Source organism: Piliocolobus tephrosceles, chromosome 15, assembly GCF_002776525.5.
Source record: "Piliocolobus tephrosceles isolate RC106 chromosome 15, ASM277652v3, whole genome shotgun sequence".
NCBI classification, from domain to species: Eukaryota; Metazoa; Chordata; class Mammalia; order Primates; family Cercopithecidae; genus Piliocolobus; species Piliocolobus tephrosceles.
The window spans coordinates 50,953,851-50,973,757 of record NC_045448.1 but is presented as its reverse complement, the minus strand read 5'-3'; the positions used below and the strand labels follow the sequence as shown (position 1 = coordinate 50,973,757).

Sequence of the window (19,907 nt, the reverse complement as noted above, 5' to 3'; positions counted from 1 at the left end):
ATAGATTTATCATATGACTCAGCACTTCCACTCATCAGTACCTACCCAAGAGAAATGAAAACATGTGTCTATACAAAACTTTGTTCACAGATGTTCACAGCATAGCAGCATTATTGTTAATAACAAGAAGTAGAAATAATACAAATGTGCACCAACCGATGAGTGAGCAAGCAAAATGTAGTATATCTGTACAATGGAATAGTATTGTGTTCCACATGCTATATACTACATGGAGCCTCAGAAACATTATGCTAAAAGTCCACCCATTATGTGATTCCCTATTAATTGTCCAAAAAAGGCAAACCTATACAGACAAAAAGATTAGTGGTTGCTTAGGTTGGCCTGGGGGTAGGAAGAGGGAATGACTACAAATGGACACAGAGTTTTGTTTTTGTTGCAATGAAAATGTTGTAAAATTACATTGCAAGGATCGTTGCATAACATTGGAAATTTACCAAAACTCATTGAATTGTATACTCAATTCAAGTGAATTTTATGGGCTGTAAAGTATACTTCAGAAAAGATACAAAGTGGGAGGATGCTTGAATATAGAAGCCTGGAGGTCAAAGAAGGAAGACAGCATTTCAAAAAGGGATCGGAATGGTTGATGTCAGTTGCAGAAAAGACTGGGTGAAAAAGTAAAATGGAAACGTAACAAACCATTGATGCTACCTCTCTCTGGTTTTACCAGGGAAGCCGTTCGGCTGCTAGCCCAGCCTGCAAGTGTCTGCAGGAAAATGCTCCATTACTCTGGGATGCAGTATGTGCCCTCTGGCCACAGAGCAGCTCATTAAGACCCTACAATAACCTGCTCATTTAAATAGGGTTCATTATTCATAGTGTTAGGTTTGTTGTGGTTTTTTTCAGTGCAACTCTGGGTAGACTATTGTTATGCAGTGCTTATTTTAACAGGAGTTAATTAGGACCAGAAAATTGTTCCTTGTTTATTATAGTTCCAAAGCCCCAGTACAAGCTGTACTAATCCCATCATTGTGAGTAATGGAAAAAAGAAGGGATGGTGTAAGGGGAAGAAAAAGAATGGAAGAGAGCATGTGTATCAGCAAGTTAACATTCTTTCTTTCTTTCTTTTTGCGATAGAATTTTACTCTGTCAGTTCAGGCTGGAGTGTAGTGCATGTTTACAGCTCACTGCAGCCTCCATCTCCTCTGCTCGAGCAATCCTTCTTCCTGCCTCAGCCTCCCAGTGTAGCTGTGACTACAGGCATACACCCACCAACCTTGGCTTGTTTTGTTTTGTTTTGTTTTGTTTTGTTTTTAGTAGAGATGAAGTCTCACTATATTTCCCAGGCTGGTCTTGAGCTCCTGAGCTTAAGTGATCCTCTGATCCTCTTACCTCGGCCTCTCAAAGTGCTGGGATTACAGGTGTGAGCCACCATGCCCAGTCTAACATTCTTTATAGAGATAATTTTTCTTTAGAAAATTTCATAAAGCTCAAGAGTTAATTTTATTTTTCAGGATGGCCAGAGGGTATTCTATACAGGAGAGAATTACCTTATACATGTAAGACATGTAGATCGATCATTTTTAAAGAATTACAGAAAAAAATAAAATAAGCCTAACAATAAAACTGCTCAGACTTGCTTATTTTTTCCAGAACCTAATTTCAAGGACCTTACAATGTATTTAGGTCATTATTATGGATATCAATTAGCTTCTTATTAAAAGAACCTGTGCTTAAAAGAAGTATTCTGAGTGCCAGGTAACAAAGGTTACTATAATCCATTAATTCACTTGATAACAGAAACTATTGAAAAACAGGTTTGTATTGTGTAGTTTTTTAACACTCAAAGTTAATTCCAAAGTGTTAGCTAAAATGAGTTGTCTATTATTTATTTTTATACTTTTTTATATTCAAATATTAACTGTATTAACATTTTAAACTAGACAATGCTAAAGATAACTTTGTACTTCTTGACTAGCATTTTTAGTTTAAAAGTCAACAGTTAATTAAGAACACAGGGAGGGAGTTTCAAAATACGCTATGAGAGACTGGTTTTCGTTTGTTGGTTTGTTTTAATAGCTTGTATTAGCAAGTGTTGTATCACCCGAATTACAGTGAAATACGAAGAGAAAAATCTAGATTTCATTGTCTGGCATTTGGAAAAGCACCTACTTTTCTGCTTGTTTAGGCATGCATGTAATGAGCTTACAGAGCATTTGTTTTTCTGACCTCTGGAATAAAAAAGTAACCTGATATTAAAGACTGAGGTAAAATACCGAGGCTCCTGCTGATAGGTTTATTGGTGTGTTTGCTGTTGCATTAATTGTTTGGAAGCATTTTTATTCGATGTTTAAACTTCAGAGCAGCTTCTTATGAGCATTCAGGGGAAGAGAGCATAAAACCGGAAAGCGAATCATCCTTCCAGAACTGTGTTGACATCTCCACAGAAACAATGTGCTGTGTTATCACACAATGTCAGGACTCATATACCACTTGCTCTGACTGAAATCATGTTTTATCATGTATATAAAGGCAGTAACAAGGAAGAGGTCTGGCATCACAAAGCATGGGACTCCTGCTCAGGATCTTTCCTGGTATCAGAAGCACTTTCATAACTACCTCACCAGAGGTTAAATAAGCATGATGCCCTCAGTACATTATTATCAGAACAGACATTTCTATGGCATCTGCAAAGCCAGAGGATAATGCACAACGGAGGCAGTTCAGATTCTTCAGGGCTAAAAGCATTTTGAATTGGAATTGGTAAAATAGGGAGACAGAAACAGCTGGGGGATAAATATAAATACAACCAGAGTCCACTGTATTTTAATCTGGATTTAGACCACTTGTGGTTATTAGACAGTGAGAATGTAGATGACCACAGCTACTTCATTTCTCTTCATTTAGGGACAGAATAAGGGCAATGATAGCATCTATGATTCATTTACATTCCTCAAGCAAATCAGCTCCTAATCGGTGAAGTCTGTGTCGTGTGCCAGGAAGACTGCTAGTGGGTCAACAAAATTTCCTTGCTCTAAGGAGCTGCCTTCTAGTGTAACAATTTTCAGACAATGATATATTCATCCATTTCACTCCGATTTCACTTAATCTTCTCACCAATCAAATGATGCAGTATGTATTACTAGTTCCATTTTACATGACTTCAGAGTCACAAAAATCATTGTCAGAAACAGACCCCCACCCTCAAGCAAAAAGAATGTAACATTCAATAAGAAGCAAAACCAATGAATCTCAGTAAGCTAATGAACACATTTCTGTAAATGGAAAATGTAAGTTTGATTCTCTCACCTTAAAATCTAGAGTTTTTCATTTGCACCTCCCCTAGTGACGTTTCAGGAGCTATAGAGTTTTCTCCACAAGGAGAGGAAGCCACATTGTAATCTGGAAGCATTTCTATGATAATGTCTATAGACAACCTCCTAAAGAAATCTCAGAGAAAATAGCTCTGGCATATTCAGTAATTACTTGTGATTTCTTTGTGTGTGTGTGTGTGTGTGTGTGTGTGTGCGTGTATGTGTATATATAAGCCTGTACCTAATGTGTATTCTTTTCCTTGAAAGAGGAACCTCTCAACTAATACATAATTCAAACTATCCAAAATTTGAATACAATTCTAACTCTTGTTCATCAGTCCTATGGGTTCATAAAGGAAAAATAGAAACTCTCAGGCAGAGTGGGTTTTAAATTAAGCTAAATTCACTGCTGGGCAAATCAGGGAAAACCTAACCCAGCCCAGAGCTATTAGGATCTGAGGAAGGGGGCATTCAGATTGGCTGACAAGGAAAAACCCAAAGGCCATGAATTTTAAGGATTTACATGGATATATGTTTATATAAGAGAGAATAGTCCCTGGGAATGTGATGTCAGCAACCAGAGGCAAAGATGGACCTACAAATAGAAGGGCCGAAAGTTCTATGAGGAAACTGGATTTGACAGTTTAAACAAGTCCTTGGCTTCTCAGTTCAGCATGATGGGTTAAAATGGGGTAGAAGTGAGGACAGGGTGTTTACCGAACCCAAATCCATTTAGGGTTTCCGTGAACCTTGCTGACCCATTAAATCTGTTGGTTGCACAGAGATAGGATACATAAATTACAGATCACAAAGATGCCTATCAGACCATAAACATCATCGTGTTTTTCTGGTATGCCTGATAGTTTTTGAAGCAGTGGCTCACGTGCCATCTTTTGAGGCCCTGACCACTTTTTGTCTTATAGTCTCTCATACCCTCTAAATACAGGGTCATGTAGAAGACAAGCCCATGATAAATGATCTTTATCACTGTGCTAGTTCAAGTGCATTCCATTTGGTAGAGGAAGATGCTTGCAAATACACATTTTATATACTTTGCTTTAAATTGTGTCAGCCTTGGTAAAAATATAACTCAGAAATAGAACTAATAAGGGATTTTCCCTGGCAAAAGCATGATGGAAAATACTTTCTCCTAATGATCTCATCTGTAGCTTCTCAGTATTTCCAACTGTTAAACATTGTTAAAAAATACAGTGTTATGTGAAAGAGAAGAGGGTCTCTGTGGGAGGTTTTGCCTTATGTCATTGTTGGTGATTGAGTCTCTGTAGAACCCAATATGGTTTGACATTTCTTTGGCTTGATTGTAAAAAGGAGCTATTTATGTGAATAATTCATGCATATAATGAAATGAGTCTAAATTAATCATTTAATATTATTAACTTTTTATTGGTCATAAAAATGTTCCTTATAGAAAATTGGGAAGGTACAGAAAGGTTTAAAGGAAATAAATACATGGTATCATTTTGGTCTGTTTCCTTTTAGAAATGTGTTTATATCTGTGTGTGTATGTATGTATATACATACATGGACAGTACAATTTATACTATAATTTATATGCCCTACATTTATTTTGCTTAGCTTAATGTAAGGAGTATTTTTCTTCTTCTGTCATTAGAATGTGAAAAGATGATTTTTACTGACTACAAATTTTCCGTTCTAATGTTGTATCAGAAATTGTTTTCGAATAGTGTAATATTTTAATTATTTACAAACTTTCCTGAATTTTAAGGCTGTAATGAACATCCTAGTATACAAATTGTTGTTCTTGTGCCTGAATTTCTTCCTTAGCTGTATTTCTTGGAAGCGGAATTATGAGGACAAGGGTAAAGCTTTTCTTTGAGTGTTTATATGAGTTGCCAATTTATATTTCCCATAGTATGTGCTACTTTGCATTTCCACTAGTTAGGGTACCAGGTGCTTGTGTGATTATACACAAGCGATGTCGAATGTTGTAAGCTATTTCTATTTTGTTTTCCTGTGTGGTTCTTTGAATGTCTTATAAAATAGTAACATTTTTCATAGACATATTGATCACTGATTTTCAGTTCCATGGATTGTTTTCATGTTCTGTATCTGCTTTACTCTTGGAAGGTTAAGGGATTTTTCTGAATTGGTTTTAGCAATGTTAAAGATTTTATGCCTTATATCTGTCTCCTGAGTACCTAAGGCAAAAAAAAAAAAAAAAAAAAAAAAAAGTGGCCCTCAAAAGTGGCTATAAGGTGGGGCGCGGTGGCTGAAGCTTTTAATCCCAGCGCTTTGGGAGGCCGAGACGGGCGGATCACTAGGTCGGGAGATCGAGGCCATCCTGGCTAACACGGTGAAACTCCGTCTCTACTAAAAAATACAAAAAACTAGCCGGGCGAGGGGGCGGGCGCCCGTAGTCCCAGCTATTCGGGAGGCTGAGGCAGGAGAATGGCGTAAACCTGGGAGGCGGAGCTTGCAGTGAGCTGAAATCCGGCCACTATACTCCAGCCAGGGTGACAGAGCGAGACTCCATCTCAAAAAAAAAAAAAAAAACAAAAACAAAAACAAAAAAAAAACAGTGGTTATAAAATAATTTATATTCCCTGGGCCTACAATCTATAAGTTTCTGCTTTTTCTTCTTCAGAACACTCTCCAGAGAATGACCTAAACAACAATTCTAAAACTGAGATGTGTTTGAGAGATACAATTTGTTTTGTGGGTATTCAAGAGGATCTCCTATTACATAGATATTCCATAGAAGAAACCATAAAACACACCACCTAAATTGAAAAAAAAAAAAATTTGCCCTCTCAGACAATATAATGCTTGAGCTTTGAATGGATCTTTTACATCTTCATTAGAAATGTTCTCTATGGGAAAATATTCCGTATTCACAGGCATAGTCTGTCTGTCTTCCTCCCTGCCTCCTGCCCCATTCCTCTCTGTCTCCTCAAGGGACTCAGATGCAATGAAGGGAGGAATTATATAGTAATGGGCGTAAAATATTGGAGGAATTCAAAGGACGAATAGTCCAAACAGAGAAGCATGATGGAACTTGAGCTGATTCTAGAAATATGTGCCTAGTGGAACAGATCAGAGAAAAAAAAAAAAAAAAAGAGAGAGAGAGAGAACATAAAAGTACAGAGGCAGGAACAATTACAGCATTTGAGAAATCATAATAAGGGGACTTTTCCATAGTTGAATAATTGAACCTAGTTCATGTTACTAGTGTGGAAAATATGTGATTTAGCTCCTTTTTGTCCTCCCATAGAAAGATCTCAGATCTGTAGCCAAAGAGCTGGTTTTCCTCAGTTTGATCTTGCATATCACAGTGCATTTATAAAATTTGGAAAGCCATCTAAAGAATTTTAAACTTTCTGAATACATGATTTTAAGACATGATGAATACAGGTATTTTTCCACCAGACAAGAGTCACCCCAGTCACTAAACAAATTGACCAATTTCAGAATATTTTCTGCTTCCACTTGTTACTGATGCAGCATCTGGCTGGAACAGAGTGCTGCTGGACGGAGAAAAGTTGTGGAAAATTCTAAGGACTCCAGCTGGCTTCACTGTGAGAAGAAAATCTGACACCAGAATAGCAGCCTTTTGTTTTGTACTGATTCTTTTTTATTAGGTTGGTGCAAAAGTCATGGCAAAAACTGCAATTACTTTTAAACCAACCTAATAGTATGTTGCCAGTCTCACAGTTTCTAGAATTTGTCAAGATCTTCCTGGACTCAACCTCTCTCTATATCTTTGTCAATGCCTCGAATGTTCCCTGCCTCTTCCACCTGATTTAGCTCTTATTCTTCAAGTCCTAGAAACAAAACCTTCCCTTTCTAGGGTAGTCCTTCTAGCATGCCAACTGAGTATCTGTTCTCAAGGCACATTTCAGTTTCCTTCCTAGGTAGCACTTTAAACAAATGTAATTGGATGATTTGTTTAATGTGTGATTTAGTATCTGCTTTCTCTCCTTAGACTGGGAATCATGTAAAGAAAAGCTATTCTTGGTCTTACATTCAGGCAATAGCATTCTTTGAGCTCTATAATCAAGTTGGATTTTTACTTTTAAGCACACTAAAGTTTAAAAGAGTAGTAGATAATAATAATATAAAATTTCATTTATATTTTGCAAAAGCTTATTTGGTCAGATCTCAATTCTTATACTCACGTTAAAATTATGAATTAAGTAATTATGAATAATTAATTCAACAGATATCTATTGAATGCTTAGTACATGACAGGCACTCTCCCAGTCCCTGGGATGCAGTGATAAACAATCACCATGACAACTACCATAACAACAAAAGTCCCTGCCCTCATGGAGCTCACATTTTCGTGGGAGATATAGAAATAAATAAATATGTTATAGTTTATGTGATGATGAGTGTATACAGAAAGACAAATGAAGCCAGGTAAAGAGGTAGACAGATGCAGGTGCTATTAATTCCAGAGGTAGCCCTCTTATTTTTATACATTATTGTATTATTTATTTTTTCTTAGACATGAAGATTTAGCGAAACTTTTAACGCAACTTATAGAAAAACACTTATTTCTGGGATGTGTCTTTGGATATCTATTTTGAATCACATTTTGAATATATATGAATTTTACGTTATTTTCAACATCAAAATCAGTCAATCAAGCAATCCTGAACTTTTCTGCATCCAGTAACACTCTGTTCCAGCCAGATGCTGCGCCAGTAACAAGTAGAAGCAGGAAATACTCTGAAATTGGTCAATTTGTTTAGTGACTGGAGTGACTCTTGTCTGGTGGAAATAAACTTTTTGTATTCAGAAAGTTTGAAATTCTTTAGATGGCTTGCCAGATTTTATAAATGCATTGTGATATTACAAGATCAAACTGAGGAGAAGCAGAACATCAAAGTGAAGAAATTTATGTAGATATGCTTTTGAAAAAGAAATATGTGTGTTTGTGTGTGTGTGTGTGTGTATATGTATATGTGTATCGTGCATTTGAAAAAGAAATATAAATATATTTCTTTTATTTATATATTATTATATATGTAATATATATAAAATATTAAAAAATATAAATATCTTAGCAGAATGTTAAGATCTTTCCTGAATGTTTACATTCTGTTTATTATCATATATATATTTTTAAATTTTATATGCATATGTAAAATTTATATATAAATGTTTATATATATACCTGTAGATACTCCCTGACATATTGAAATGGCTGCATTTGCAAAATTTTTATTTACTGAGTTATTGGTGAGTAATAGTGAATAATTTTAACCTGGAGGATAAACTAAGTAAAGAGATCAAACCTGGAGGAAAAAAAGTCTTCTAGTGAACTGGTAATAGGGAATTTTTATTTCATTCCATAGCCATCCATCAGGATGTATTAATCTTTAGTTTCTGACTATAGGGTCATAGAGATGAACCATCGAGGGGTTGCTTATTTTTTCCCAGTTATTTTTATTTATTTATTTATTTTGCTTTTGATAGTCATCTCTAAAATGTATAGGAATCATTTATTGTCATAAATATAATTTGAAAGTAGTATAGCTTGATGACTATTAATATGAATATACTCTGGTAGATAAAAGCTATCTTTTTCAGATCAGAAAAAATAATATAAAGAATAAATATTTTTCGGCCGGGTGCGGTGGCTCAAGCCTGTAATCCCAGCACTTTAGGAGGCCGAGATGGGCGGATCACGAGGTCAGGAGATTGAGACCATCCTGGCTAACTCGGTGAAATCCCGTCTCTACTAAAAAATACAAATAAATAAATAAATAAATAAATATTTTTCTTTCCAATTCAATTACCTAACATAATCAGCGTAGAAGACTAGAGTGGGAAGGCAAAAGTTATTGACTAGAGTTTCTCTCAAATAATTACGTATATGAAGTTAATATAGCTGTTTAAATCATTAAGGTTTTTTGTTTTTGTTTTTGTTTTTTTCTCATGAAGATCCTAGGAATATAAAAATCTTACCTGAATGTTAAAAAATACGGGCTTTATGTAAGACTTACATAAAGAAAATAATAACACTTTAGGGAAGGGTACAAAACAGGACCAAAATAAGTAAAAAAAATGACTTTGTGCCTCTGAATAGGATGATTCAAACTTTAAAATAAATTATAGATTTAGGGCAATTCAATTCACAGTCTTAATTTGGGGAGGAGGTTAGGGACTTGACAAACTGTAAAATTGATATGCAAGCTAAATGTTTATAAAAGGCTAAATGTTTTGAGAAAAGTAACAGTTTAGGGAAGTTACCAGCATGATACCAAAAGGTCCTACATACAAAACAGCTATAATTAAAACAGTCTAGTTCTGACACAGAAACAGACAAAGGATGTTTAGAGAAAATGGAGTCTAGAAATCAATATAAGTACATACAGAGTCATTTATCTGTTATATATGATATTTAATAATTACATAAAAGATGCAATACTTAATAGTATTGAAAGAATTGATTATATATGTGGAAAAGTAAAATTAGATTCCAATATCATATCGTTCATATGAATAAACACTAAATGCATTACAATATTATAGAAATATTAGAAGAAAAAGTCTTTTAAATTTTGGAGTCAGGAATGTTTTCTTAATTAGAAATAAAAGCAGCTTGCCATGAAGTAAAAAGTCTGATGGAACTGATTTATAGGTTTAAAGAACCAACACATAAAAATTGTATACAGAAGTGAATGGTATCTGAGGCCAGGCTCCATGCTAATAATTTTATAAGTGTCAACTCATTAACCTCTGAGTAAACATTACTTTTTCACATTTCATTAAGGAGAAAATAAAGGATTAGAATGTTTATATAGCCTGCCCACACAAACATTGCTAATTTGTGATTGAGTGGCAGTTTGTCTCCTGTGATTCTGGAGTCTGGGCTCTTAAACACAACAAAAGGAACAAAATCAAAATAAAAATATATTTAGGCACTGTATGCATTTGTAGTTAAATTTATTCTGTAAAGAAAAATTGGCATTCACATAGGATATACTTTATAGAGTATCTTGAACTTTTATTTCTCATATATTCAATATGGTATTTTTAAACAATCTGAGGCCTCTTTATAATATTTTAAGATCATGTTTAATTCAATTTATTGGAATATATCTCACAGTTAAATAGAATATAACTTCGTTTTATATCCTTGAGTGGACCAATATCCTCTTTGACAGGTAGTGTAAAACAAACCCTTTTTACAAGAAGGTCCGGGGTAGTGTAAAACAAATCCTTTTTACAATAAGGCTTTTCCTCCATTCATATTGGTCTATTTGATAAGGCAGAAGAATGAAACTGTCTAGTGAAAGATCATTTCCATCCCTATTTTCTCCTATATACTAAACTTGAATAGTGCTTTCCAAATGCTTAACTCTGCATATTTTTACATTGAAACTATTACCTTCAATTTTGGTAGATTGCATTGTTCAAAACAGTAATACTAATAACAGAAAAAGATGATGTGCAACTGTCCCTAAATTCATGTCAATAGATAATTCACCATTCACTTTAAGATGGATATTCTAATAAAAAATATAAGGAATTCCTTTTTCTTTTTTCACGGCCTTTTACAAGCTGGCCTGAAACAAACTTATTAACTTCATTTGCCATTATTCTCCATGATGTCACCTTAGATCTAGTCAAATTTCATTAATTTTATTTCTCACCTCAAAACCTTCACTCATTTTTATATCATACTCTGGAAGAGCTTTTCCTCAAACCTCCTAAATTGTAAACCTGTCCTCTTTCAAGATGTTATCTAAGATTTGCCTTATAATGAAATGTATCTCAATACTTCAGAAATTTTTTTTCTTCTTTTTAAGTTCCATGGCCTTTTATATGTCTTGTATCCCCCTTTGCGTTGTAAATATCTTGTAAACTGGATCCCTGTATAATTCAGCTTTGTCTTCTTCAAAGCAATTAGCATGGTGCCTCATGCATAGTAGATCTTTAATATATGTTTCTTTGATTAGTGAATGTATTAATTTTTCAGGGCTCCATGCCTTATTTTGCAAACAATACATTATAAAGTAGTCCTTACAATTTTCAAGTGAAATACAAAATTAAAATATATGTTTTCCCTTGAGACTGTATTCTGTCAATTGTATATCTATATACATATGTTGATTCAGTGAAATCTGTGGGATTTCATACATGTGCATTAGTGTAAGATAATGTGTTTTTTCAGAGAGCTGAACGGACAGCATCAAGAAGGGTAAATGCAGATGCAAGAACTGAGTGGCTGTCAGGGAGTTCTCTACAGGCATCACCTGCAGCAGTGTCCAAAGGTGTTTTGAAGACTTCAAGTGGCTATTTTGCTGAATAACTGAATATTCACAGAGCCAAGATTTATGACCTTGAGCACAGCAGATCTTTTCTGCTGAATATGATCTTATTCCAAGAGAAGTTAAATTATTCTTCCCAGTTGCCAAGAAAATCTCAAAACCGCTTTGCCCTAAGAAATGCCTCAAATCTGCTAAGGCTGCCCACAGCACCTTAAGGCTGGTCACAGAATGCAGTGGAATTGCTGGGAAGAATAAAACTTTCAATTTTGTACAGAATTCTGATGTCTCTGGGTTGTATGACAAATGTAAAGAGAACTCTGACCTGAGGTAGGAAAGGCTGAAGGGCTTCTTCTGTGCCTTCCTTGAATCTCAGCTAGATGGAGAATGTTTCACTGAAGAGAATCCTATGTATTGCCAGAGCCAGGGACATTCAATCTTGACCCACCTGCCCACTCTTCCATTTTCTCTCGTTCCAGCTTCCAAAGAGCCTGCTTTTTAATTAGTCCAACATGCAGCAGCAAGTGAGGGAGATGGGGAAGCAATTATTTGTCATCAAATTGAAATACATGTAAAGAAAACACAAGCAAAAATGTATTAAAGGCTTTTGTGAGGAGGCTTTTAAGTCAACATTTGGCTTGGTTAAAACCTTGGGCCAATTGTTTATTAAGGCACAGCAGTAAGGGAAGCAAAAATCATTTTTGTGTGCATTTTCTAATAGAAGAAGGAAAAGCAGCTTAGACACTTAAAATTTCAGCCTGCAGTTTGCAGATGTGTCAACTTGTTAAAGAAAGATGAGCCTATCCAGGAAAATCTACTGATGGATGGGGTGTCTACTCTTCTCATAAACTGTTTCAGGACTAGCTCTTGTTCTTTGTCTTTATTTCTTTATCTGCTTATTTTATCCCAGGACTTTCTTCCGTGACCTTCTCTTTAGAATATAATATCGACAGTTGCCTTCTTTGAATGGTTACATAAGGTTTCACCAGAAATACTTAAAGCATATATATTTGTACAGTGAGTTTTAGAGATTGGCTACAATTTTAAATTTAGAAAGAATGGAAAACAATTGAATTTAGCTAATTAGGGATTTCACTGTATTTGGGTGAATGTGATTGTCTAAGTCAGTTGCAAGATACAATCCTATATTACTCTCAGATGATATTTTCTTTGTAAAGGCAGTATGTAATATCCGCATATTATCCCACAAGTTATTTATTCTTGTGGGATTGAGTATTCATTTGTGTGGTTTTACATAAATATTGGCCCTTACAAAGAAAACTTGAGAGTTAAAATCAGATGCTTACAAAGGTCAGTCTGATAATGTAACATCTAAGCATATATTAATTGAGAAAGGGGAGGAGGAAATGCGTTTAAGTGTTTCTCCTTTATAAGAGAAAATACGCGGGTTTCCTGATAAGTTACACAAGCAATATGCAAATTTAAGGTAATATTATACATAGATGATATCTGAAGTATAATTTTAGCTTAAAGAACCATAAAGTTTTGTGATATTATTACACTAAGTTTATACAGTTATAGAGCCATAGATATTACACATTGAATGCCTACTCTGAACTCTGGGTTTTTACCATTTCCACATATTAGAATCACCTGAGAAGCTTCTGAAAATCCCAGTACCCAAGTCATATGGTGACAATTAAAAGAGAACATTGAGGTGGTGTCTGGGGCCAAGGCATTACTACTTTTTAATGCTCTTTAGTTGATATTGTTTTGATGTTAATTTGACAATCCTTATGAATACTAGACATTTTATCACATCACCTTAGCCTGATATGACAGGTAATTATTAGAATTTGCTAATAATTCTTGTCAAGATTGTGATGTGTATTTAACGTAATATTTATTACAAAATGATACAGAGTCTATTCCTATTGTGGGCAATACTATCAAAATAAAATCCATTATCTGTTTTTAAGTAGGAATATTTGAACATTTGAGTCAAATACTTTTATTATAATAATATATATATAAAGAAACTGCAAAAAACAAAATTTGATGTTGAGAGGCTAACATAATTAGTGCAAATATGGTGAGGTAGTCGGGATGATTACTTCACTTTGATATTGTAACTGAGAAAAATAATGGTAATATTGTTTGATGATATGAACGTTTTAACGGTATAATTTTATATATTTTCTCTAGGAGTTATAAAAATAGGTATCTAGGATAGGGATCAAATTAGAATGGAATGTCATGACGAAAAAATAGACTGTCATGTATTTTACAGAATGAATATTTCCATCCTGAAACTGTGAAGATGTCTGTTTAAACCTATCCAAAATAGCATTAGAAACGCAGAAATGTGTCTGGGCATGGTGGCTCAGGCCTATAATCTCAGCAATTTGGTAGCCTGTAATCACAGCTACTTGGGAGGCTGAGGCAGGAGAATCGATTGAACCCGGGAGGTGGAGGTTGTAGTGAGCTGAGATCGTGCCACTGCACTCCAGCCTGGGTGACAGAATCTGTCTCAAAAAAAAAAAAAAAAAGAGAGAGAGAGAGACAGAGAGAGAGAGAGAAAGAAATAATAAATGCGTAAAAGTATGATAGAAAGAACACAGGATTTAGGGTCATAAAGCCAAATTCTAGTCCAAGGCATTCCATTCATAAGCTGAGTAGTCTTTGCCAAATCTATTAAATTCTCTGGACCTTCATTTTTTTAATGTATAAAATGTAAAGGTTGAATAACATTTGTGTTTTCCAAAGTTTGGATGGTGAACCATTGGTGGATTATGAAATAAATTTAGAAGAATTTCTATTCCTATCAAAAGTAGAAGAGTGTACTGAGGGTAGAAAGCTTAGGTATTGTATATGTGTCCTGGGTAACTGGGAAGAAATTTTTGAAAGCTCTTGAATGGAAGACCTCTTAAACTTGTATAGTTTTGTGAATTGTTGGTAGGGAAGGCATATAGAATGGGGAATGGAGGAGGAGGCAGCTTATTTCAAGCATGAGGTATACAATATATCAATATATTGTTGCCATATACTGTCAGGGAAAATGATCTTTAAAAGGAAAAATAATTTGTTTTAATACGGTATTTGGTTTACCCACAAGTAGAAAAGAAAACAACAACAAAAAAAGCAATTACAGGCTGTGAATGTGGAATGTGTCCTGTCCATGAGACGAGAGAACACTCACTCTGAGAAGTGAATGGATGTATTGTGAATTATAACTACATATTCAAGAGGTGGTATTGTTCAGGTTGGCCAGAATGTTCTCTAACCAATGAAATTGCTTCCAAACTAGTGAGAATGTGCTCTGTTTCTTGATTGCTTCTCTTATAATTTGTCTATTTTATTGTATATTTTGTGCTATTTGTTGGGATATGAGTTCTTTCCATGGAGAATAAGGTGACAGAAGGCCCATTACTTCAACAAAAATAAAAAGCAAAAACTCCAAAACACTGAATTGTAAGATAAACTGGTCATTGGAACTAACTAGAAACTAAATAACAATATGTTAGCAAGAGATCCACCCCAATATTGTTAAAGCAGAAATGGATAGGGTTCCTGGAATTATACTCTTGTAGAAAGTTTTCCAGGTGATTCTGATGATCATCTCTGTTTTGCATCAACTGATCTAGAGACCCAGCTTTTCATCCCAACTTCAACTGTGCACCAGAGAAAATCTCATAAATATTACGGATCTCCCTCTTCCAACTATAACGTTTATAATTCTGTGTTTTGCTTAGATCTCTGATAAAGATGCACAATTTAAATAAAGCTTATCACAATTCAGCTGAAATTCATTATTTACCTTGGACCCTAAGATCTAAATTTATGTCAAAGGTAAAACTAAAAAAGAGATAGTAATAATTTCATCATCCTAAGAAAGATTTTTTAAAAAATATTAGATCTAAATACTAACTTATGAACCATGCCAGGTGTTAATGAATGATCAGGTTGTTCCCTCACAGCCATTCCCCAGCATGTCCCTGCTTTATAATCTTGTCCCCTCCTCCCTATTCCAACCACAAAGACTGATCTGGCAATTGGCTTCTAATACAAGTAGAGCTATCCAAGTTTTCTGATTTGGGGAATTCAGAACCTGAAAAGAATGACTTCGAGTTCACTGGAGCTGAATTGTATGAGTGGTGCAAACCTAGAGGAGACCAGGAACTGTGAATTCCAGAGTATCTTCCACTCCAAGAATTGGTGATTTAGCAATTCCTTCTATTCTGTGAGTTACCTCAAGTCTTTCTCATAAATTCTGTGTGTTTCACTTAATCTGTAACTCTATTGAATTTCGGACAGGAATAAAACCCTAAGGAATCCATCTTATTTAATGAAATAACTTCTCTCCTACGCATTTAGAATGATGCTGGTTTTATATACCCTTGAGATAATTGAGAAAACAGTACTCAAATCAGATAGGGAATCTCGGATGAAAAATATTGAGCTAGAGAATGTTGATTAATGTTGTTTTCAATACAGCTATGATAGATGGTGTAAGGGAAGTTATGGAAGACCCAGTATATAATTAATAAGAATACTTTCCTATCTTTATATTAAAGATCTTAATTTTTTAAAAATCTGAAAATGCAGCATTACAGAATATCTATGTTCATTATATTGAAGGAAAGTCATACTCAGCTACATTTCCTGCTCTTGGACATGTAGCACCAACCATAAAGTGAGGAACTGAACCTAGGACTCCTAATTTCAAATTATAGGCTATATCCATAGAGCCCATAGGAAAACACTAGTGAATATTGATTGATCCTTCTATACTTTTATTGGCTAAATGTGTCTAATTTCAAATTAAGACTTATAGTATATAATATTAGCTTTCTTTTAAAATATTTTATTTTTCTATGCATATATTTGCAATTATATGAAGAAGTATTTTAAATTTGGGGACAAATAATCAAACACAATCTGTAACACTCTGGCAAATCCATTGAAGGTGTTGTTTTCTGGGTTGTGGAAGAAAGGTGATTAGGGATAGGAAATTTACATCTAGTAGGGTGTGAATACAAGGACTTTCCATATTCCTTTGTCTTTCTGAGTTTGTAAGTCTTCACAGAATAATAGGAGAGCTAGCTCTAGAAGCACAAAGAGGTAGGGGTTACTATGGATAGTTCCTTTTAAAAGCAGCAGCCATCAGAAATCTTTAAAGACATTTTAACTCTAGCATGTTGCCTGATTTTGACAGCAGGAGAGCAATTGAGTTTGGCACAGAATTGGGCTTCAATAAATATTTATTGAATGAATCAGTGAAACAGTGGCTCAATAAATCAACAATATTATAGAACCATAGAGTTTTAGAATTGAAAGAAACACTGGAGATCACAGTCTGCCTGTGTCACTTTGCCAGGAAGGAAAATGAGGCCCAGTAAGGCTAAGTAGGGTGGTCAAGGGCAGAGCTGAAAAGTGTCCAAGAAGAAACCAGTGTTACACTCTCATAATTCTTAGCCTGATTAATTTCCCTAAGCAAAAAAAAAATAAATAGCAAATATTTTATAAAATTATTTTGCAAGTCACTCAGGTACAAACTTGTTTAAAAGAATAAACCATCAATAGAAACGTGTATTTTTTTCTTTTTTTTTTTTTTTTTTTTTAATTTACCATACTTCCATCTTGTTCTTATGTCATGAACCTTAATTAACCAATTGCTCCTAGAATTAGGGTGTTGGGCATCATGATATTTGATAAAAAGCTGATTTTTTTAAACTGCTGGGTAGTGGTTTTAAATGTAGTGGTTACTTTAAAAATAATGATCATAACATCTAACATTAATTAATTGTCCACCATATGCTGAATGGAAATTTTTCTCATAGAATTGTTGATTAGAACCTTCTGAAAGGAAAGAATTTAAGTAGCCTTCATTGTAAATGGAACCTCCCTAAACTGGCCAGTTACCTTCCTCAGCATTTACTAGAGGACAGAAAGACTGACCCTTAAACTACTTCTAACTCCCCACTTCCATCTCCCTTATCTACCTAAGCAGTGAGGGATAGGTAAGCACAGAGTCTTTAAGGCATAGGCTCTGTAAAACATATTGTTAGTGAAGAGGTTTCCTTTTTTTACCCAAAGTAACTGAGGGAATGAATTATTATAGAATCACATGTACAGCCTGTGTATGCTGGGAAAAAAAATGAAAGCTGGTGTTCTGCATTTCCAATGCATGACATTGTATGCATCAAACTTGCTGGCCTGCCCTATGCCTTTTTGAAGAGGGAAGAAGAGCACTGGCAGGGTAGAAAGAGGGGACAAGAAGAATTTAACCTGGCCGGGCACAGCAGCTCACTCCTGTAAGCCCAGCACTTTGGGAGGCCTAGGCAGGCAGATCACAAGGTCAGGAGATCGAGACCATCCTGGCTAACATGGTGAAACCCCGTCTCTACTGAAAATACAAAAAAACAAAAAAGAAAAATAGCTGGGCATGGTGGCGGGTGCCTGTAATCTCAGCTACTCAGAAGGCTGAGGCAGGAGAATGGCGTGAACCCGGGAGATGGAGGTTGCATTGAGCCAAGATCACGCCACTGCACTCCAGCCTGGACGACAGAGTGAGACTGCGTCTCAAAAAAAAAAAAAAAAAAAAGAAGAAGAAGAATTTAATCTGCACTATCAACATTTGGTACAACCAGAATGCCCACAGGCATTGGTAAAGGAGATATCCCTTTGAGGCTTTGGCTTGAGCCACCTAGCCAGTATTACTCACAAGAAGGCCATTAACTGGACCAGGGGATTATAGCAGCCAGATGCTATGGGGTGTTGTGTGAAGGTTAGAGCTGGGAGATGAAACAGATGAGTTTCTCTTTCTCATGTTGTTGACTGCTGTTGGGAAGTCACGTGGAGCACTAGTGAGTTTACTGCATGAAGGCAGCAGAGGTCAGTAAAGGTGAACCAAAGAAGCAGGTACAACCCACAGAAAGAGGACTACATGAATAACCACTGTTCTTTTCTCTTCCCCTCATTAGCTCCATCCCAATAAACTGGAAGGGCCAGGTCTTGAAGCAGGGGTGATGGTAAGGTACCTAGAGACATACTATGTCTTCCTCCTCCACTTCAACTCAAAATGATGACATTATGAACTTATAAATTAGCCCAAACTTTAAAAACAAAAAGTGACCACAAATTCAATGATTCTGCCCAAGATATTAAGAATTGAGGAAAATAAGTAACTTAATGTTTAAAAGCAGTAGATGAAGAAATATAATATATATACATAAATATTGTTTATATCCCACAATATATAATATATATATACATAAATATTGTTTATATCCCATGGATTGATAGTCTTTAAAAAACTTATTATGCATATATTGTTTAATCCTTACAACTACCCTATAAAATATATCCTAGTATTATTGTCTTCATTTACTCACAAGAAAACTAAGACTTTAAGGTGATTATTTACCCATGTGCTCACAATGTGAGTGGTATTTGAACCCAGGTATGTACATGACTTCATAGCCCATACTCCTATGTTCTATAACTTCATAAATGTTGGACGCACTGCTTTCACTTCCATGCCTACCCAGAGTTTATTTTCCACACAACAGCCAGAGTTATATTTTTGAGATGTAAATCAAACCATGTCATTCCCCTAACTATAAAACTCTAGTAGCTTCCCATTGTGCATGGAATAAAAATCAAAGAGTTTGACCAAAATTTAGAAGGACTTACATGACGTAGGACCAGCCCACAGCTCTGGTTTCATTGTATTCCCACATTGCCCCAGTGTCACTGTGCTTGATGCTCACTGGATTTTTTTCTATTCTTTCTATTCTTTGTCCAGATCTTCCCACAAGTAGTTCCTCAGCATTAAGGTCTCAATTTAATTCTCATTGTCTCATAAAGCTTTCCCAATGATCTAAATCAACTTCCCTGCTGTAGTTATTGCACACCCTCATTGCACTCTTTTGCTTGCTCAGTTTCACATATAACTCACTTATACTTGATTCATTTATGGTTATCTCTCCATCACTGGTTTGATGAGAGTGGGGACCCTGAAAACCTTATTTACTGTTGTATTTCTAATATCTAGAATAGTGCCTCCAAATGATCATCTAATACATAATCGTAAAGCGAACAATACCTGAGTGAATATTAACCTCCTTCTCAATGATAATTTTAGTGTTAGGGGATTTGCCATGTATTACCTTTGGATTCATGCTTTTTCTGTGTTGAAATCAAATATATGCCATAGGTTTTCAGTGTTCCTTCTCTTGTGCTCCTCGTGTGAAGAGTGGTATTCAACAATTGAAGTGTTCCTATTCTATACTGATGTTGGTGTATACTGACCTACTTCTTTGCTTTATTTTAGTAACAAGTTAGCATTCTATCTGAAAATAAAATAAAATAAAATAAAATAAAATAAAATAAAATAAAATAAAATAAA

At 35.1% G+C, this 19,907-nt stretch overlaps 1 protein-coding gene across 17 annotated transcripts in view; it reads left to right on the top strand.

Moving 5' to 3' along the window:
* NRXN1 (neurexin 1) overlaps positions 1 to 19,907 on the top strand; it is a 1,127,593-nt gene that overhangs the window by 383,781 nt on the left and 723,905 nt on the right. The gene's annotated exons all lie outside the window — the stretch shown is intronic.